General features: G+C 41.2%; 1 pseudogene across 1 annotated transcript; it reads right to left on the bottom strand.

Annotated features, from left to right (window-relative positions):
- Positions 1-290: 290 nt before the first annotated feature.
- LOC311316348 (putative nuclease HARBI1) lies at positions 291-1,606 on the bottom strand (annotated as a pseudogene). The gene is made up of 4 exons: positions 1,447-1,606; positions 1,250-1,365; positions 744-853; positions 291-656 (listed from the first exon to the last, which is right to left on the bottom strand). The product of its transcript is annotated as a putative nuclease HARBI1 (transcript).
- Positions 1,607-5,302: the final 3,696 nt, after the last annotated feature.

A 5,302-nucleotide genomic window follows, 5' to 3' on the forward strand; every position in this document is an offset into this window, starting at 1 on the left:
GTTTGATTGGTTTCCATCTGCCTCGTTAGTATGTGTACAGTATTTCTAGCCTACATGTACAGTAGCTCCCATCTTGTTCTTTGTCTGTTCCATTTGCTGTAGCTGTGGAGGTGTGAGGTGGAGAAACTGGAGTATGAAAAGAAGGTACATCAGTAAGAACGTAATTTATTTCCCGGCATGGATGACAATTCAACTAACATGTCTCTCTCTTTGTTTCTAGCAACGAGAGGACATCTGAGTTACATTTCAATAAAAAGTTGTTACTTCACAAAATGCCTCCTGTTCAATGTTCATGCAAAAAATTGCTGTGTGATGGCCTCTCACAGCCCTGCCAGTAGGGTAATCCAAAGTGATGGGGTCCACGACATCAGGGGGTTGCATGGTGACCGGTGGGGCTCTCTCCTTCCTAATGCCAGCTATGTTGTGGAGTACAACACATGCCGACACAATTTGTCAGGCTCTCTCTGGGGCCACCCTGAGCCCGCGCAGGCAGCTGAAGAGGGCTTTCAGAACCCCAAAAGCCATCTCTATCCTGACCCTCGTCTTGGTAAGGGCCACATTGAATGTGTTTTGTGGCTCTGGGTTAGGATAGGGTGTCATCAAGAAGGGCATGCACGCATACCCCCTGTCCCCAAGCAGCACTCCATTGAAAAGCCCTGAAGAGGAATATTGCCATGGTCAGTATCGCACATGCATTGTGGGAAATAACATGAGAAACACTATGTAGGCTACAGTTGCAATACCTTGCTCAAACTTGTGGCACAGTGTAGACTCCCTAAAGATCCGGGAGTCATGCACTGACCCAGGCCACTTCGCATCAAGGCTGGTGATCATGCCGTTGTGGTCACGTCATCTGCAAAAGTATTTGTGGTTCACAACATAAGACCATAGAATTCAAAGTGAATGTAGCATGTGCATTTGACTGAATTACTGCTACATGTCTGCTGACTATTTATTATTGAATGAACACAGGGACAGCACTAGACTGTTGATGGTGTGGGGGGGGGGGTATGATGGTTTCTTTTTTGATATGATGTGATGATGTATAGTTGTTCTGTGCTGCTCCTGTTGACACTAATTTGGTTGTACATGTGCTTTTCTCATAATGACATTGAATTGAATTTGGAAGGTGGGGGTGATATTTATTGATGTGAATATTTCCATATGTACCATGAAGGAATTAACTTTCATCAGCTTCTACAACAATCATATCAAGGAATGAGTAGGCCAAATACTGAAGTGTCTTTACCTGCACATTGATGCTATGAAATGACTTGCGCTTCACATAATCCCCCTCATTTTCTCCAAGGGTGGCGGAGATTGGGATATGGGTGCAGTCTATAGCACTGATCACTCTGGGGAAACCTATGCAAAGAGTGGGCAGCATTGGCTACAACAGTAAACGTCATATTGGTTTACAGTAGGCTATATCAAGTAGGTTCTTACCTGCCATTTCATAAAAGCCCTCTTTTATGGACTGCATGGGCAAGTGGCCTGGGAAGGTGACAAACGCGTCAAGCAGCTTGGTAAGGGCAACGACCACCTTGCGTATTGCGCGACAGACCGTGTTCTTACTCAGGTTTTCTGCATCGCCGACAGCATCCATGTAGCTACCTGTAGCAAGAAACCGCAAAGCAATACATACAGTCTGTGGGACTGTAAGCGCATGACTTGACTGTAGCTGGGTGTTTCTCAGAATAAGGGCCGAATTGGGTTGTTGGAATCTTGTAAAATGAAGTTACAAATATGAGTAATTGGTATATATCAACTCAACTGTCCTTTTGAGAGGAATAACATTATTAACTTGGTTGAGACCATAAATTGAAGGAATTTATTCATTTTGGTTTGTTTTCTGACTATGCCAGGAAAATGTGTCATTACCATCACATCCACTAATTAATGGAGAAACTATGAATTAAATGATAAATCTGTACTTTTTAGACATTTTACAGATTCAAATAATGTCTACCTTATCAAGTACTTAATAAAGTTACTGAATTGTAGTTGAAACATGAATTATAGTGACTTTTGCGTCATCCTTCTTGATCAGTTACTCGACCCAGGCATGAAATATGACTTTATATTGAATAAATGGCGAATATTAAAGGCATTGTAATATAGTGGTCATTCAGACTATCCAACATCTTGAAATAATATAGAATTGTTGCATATTATTTTAATTTACCATAATTTAAGTTAAAATATTGGCAGTGTGATGGTGATGACAATGCCGTTCTGGTAATGACCCTTTGTTCTGGTGATGACAAATGCATATGATACTAACCTTTGATCGTAATTTGATGTAAGTTTGTAGTAGTATAATTCAAGTTTAAGTGACTTTCAGTCAAAACACCAGATAGTAATCTGTTCACATTTATTTATTAAGCCCAAGCATGTCATAAATGCAATTTCTTAAAAAAAAACAAAAAAACAAGTGCATCCCATTCTTTGTGAACAGGATTTGTACATCAGTCAGTCAGAACGATTCAAAATCATGAACATCAAATTGATCTCCCATAAAACAAACTTTCAAAATTCATAGTGTAACCACAACAAAATTAATCTTACCTGTGAACTACAGTTAGTTTATTTGCCTGAAATTGCAATGTAAAACTATAAGTGCATCCTTAGGGTGAAATTTTTGATTTTTCAAGTCAGTTAGACACACTAGACATCCAACCTCTCTGCCATCATGGATGAAACTTCATTCCAGACAGAAACATCCAGCATCATATGGCTCTTAGTGACTGGTTTAGCCTCTGGCACGAGCCCAAGCATGTCTTCATACCTGGACCAGATAATGTCGTCCCTTGCAGGCCAAAAAAAACGATTGACACCAATCCTGCTCATTGTTTTAACCTGGACACACTCATCATCGAAATCCTGGATCACACCTGGGTAAATATCACCATCATAGGAGACCACACACCATTCTCCTACTCAAGCCATTGTTATTTCTTTATCTGTAATAACCATTGGATGGCGTGGCTGTATCTCCAGCACAGGTCCTGCTGATGTGCTTGGCCCTGGGTTGGGTGGAGGCCTGACCACAGAGGGGCCCAAGTGGAGGGGTTCCTCTAGGAAGGTAGCATCACCCATCTGAATCTGGGGAAAGCAAATGGGTTTAACATTATGCTGGCGTGGGTTCTCCACCAGGTGTGTTTACACTGACTGGTTTTTGACTAATACTACTGATATGGACTCACTGACCTATCACTTATTGCTATAGCCCCAAATGCAATGCTATCTAGAAAGTGTGTGAGGACTCTGAGCAACTTAAAAAAGCACGAGCTGGAGGAAGTTGCTGAGATGAGATGACCAGTGTGAAATATGGGTGTAAGGGGCTCCCTGAGGATGGTCATGCAACAGCTTACCGGTATGGAAGGGAGCCAGGGGGCATCAGGGGTGATGATGGGGATCAGGGTCCTCAGTCTTGTGTCCTTCTTCATGTTCTTCCTCTCCTCATGACATTCAACCTGTGGAGTTAGAGGTGAGAGAGTGAAGGTAGAGGTGAGAGAGAGAGTGAGTGTGTGTGTGTGTGTGCGGTGTGTGTGTGTGTGTGTGTGTGTGTGTGTGTGTGTGTGTGTGTGTGTGTGTGTGTGTGTGGTCGGTTCCTTTTTTTGTATTGCTGAAAAGTTTACCTCTTTGCATCTTCAGGAGCATCTTCAGGAGCCGAACAGAAACAGCTCAGGATCTTCCATTTCATTTTCAATATGTCCTTGCAGTTCTCTGTTGCTCTTGTCCCTTGCTCTCTTCCTCTGCTGATTAATTTTCCTCTTCTTTTAATTTAATCTCTTCTTTTCTTGTCTGTGTTCTCGTGGGCTCATCACAGTAACCAATTTCAATTTTCCTGCATCCCTTCTTTTACGATATCTTTCCCTCTCTCTCTGAGAGTTCAATAGATTTTTCTCTGGATCATTTTTTATCTGTCTCTGTAAGCTTTTGCTCATTGACTGGCTGTTTTTGGAGCCATGTCACACCTAAATAACAAAAATGTCACTTTAGTTAATGAATAAATGAATGAATATATATCCTTCTATATAAATATTATAAACAAATGCATATTTATATTATTTCTTTCAAGATGCTATTAAGCATGAAATCAGAATAAATGTATGTGGCGTCATCACCATCACAACGTGTCATCACCATCACAAGTTGTGACGTGATGGTGATGACCGTGATGGTGATGAAATTTTTTCAAATTTTCCCTCCAAAACAAGCAGCTAACTAGAAACTGGCTGTCAAATAGCTAGCTACATATGATTTACACTGAATTACATGTAAAAGTGGTAAAACATCATTCACATTCATTAAATATACAGAACTACAACGTATACAACGGCACTTATTGTATTATATTATATTGCACTGTACTTTAGATTGTGATTCTTGCACTTTGCCTTCAGCACTAGATTATGCTCTTAGTCACTTGTTTTAGAAAGAAGATGCACTTGTGAGTTCTGGCAAGTAGTAGTACATTGGCTCTTCCTACGTTAAATGCAATTATTGTTAGTCGCTTTGGATAAAAGCGTCTGCTAAATGACTGTAATGTAATGTAATGTAATATATGGTAATGACGCCTAATAAGTGTACAAGCCTAACATAAAGAATAAAGGTTAGATTTACTTACTTCTCTTGACAGTAAGACAGCAGTCTTTTTGCCTGACAGCAAAGAGCTCAAGGGCGTAGGTTTGCGTATGGACGGTCGGGACATGTCCCTACCAACATTTTGGGAGTCCCAAATTGTCCCTACCAACTTTTAAGCAACCTTGTTCGCATTATCTTTGGAGTGCAGTTATATTAGATAATTTAGATGACCTTCCAATAGTTTGGAAAGACAGAATTGACCGTACCATTTTGAGTGAGTTAGTTTGCTTTGTTCGGAGTTACATATTAGACCGTTAGCCTACCCCTTTCCTCCACCGTGAATGTGCCATCCCAGTATTATTTTGATATTTTTTAAACTCACGTTTGATTGGCTCATTTGGCTAAAATAGATTATTGCATTTTTTTTTTACATTTTGCTGGATCTGAAGACCAACAGCCTTACAGATAGACGCTGACAGCAAGCCACAGTTGTGATTCTGACAGCCGGTCAGGTACATCCACCACAATGTCGCCTCCCCCTCCGAAGAGGATGAGGGATATCAGGCCCTCTGAAGAGGATGAGGGATATCAGGCCCTCTGAAGAGGATGAGGGATATCAGGCCCTCTGAAGAGGATGAGGGATATCAGGCCCTCTGAAGAGGATGCGGGATATCAGGAGCTTTTTCTCCGCAACTGTAAGTAACGTTAGCGT

The sequence above is a fragment of the Borostomias antarcticus genome, assembly GCF_949987555.1.
Source record: "Borostomias antarcticus genome assembly, chromosome: 1".
NCBI lineage: Eukaryota > Metazoa > Chordata > Actinopteri > Stomiiformes > Stomiidae > Borostomias > Borostomias antarcticus.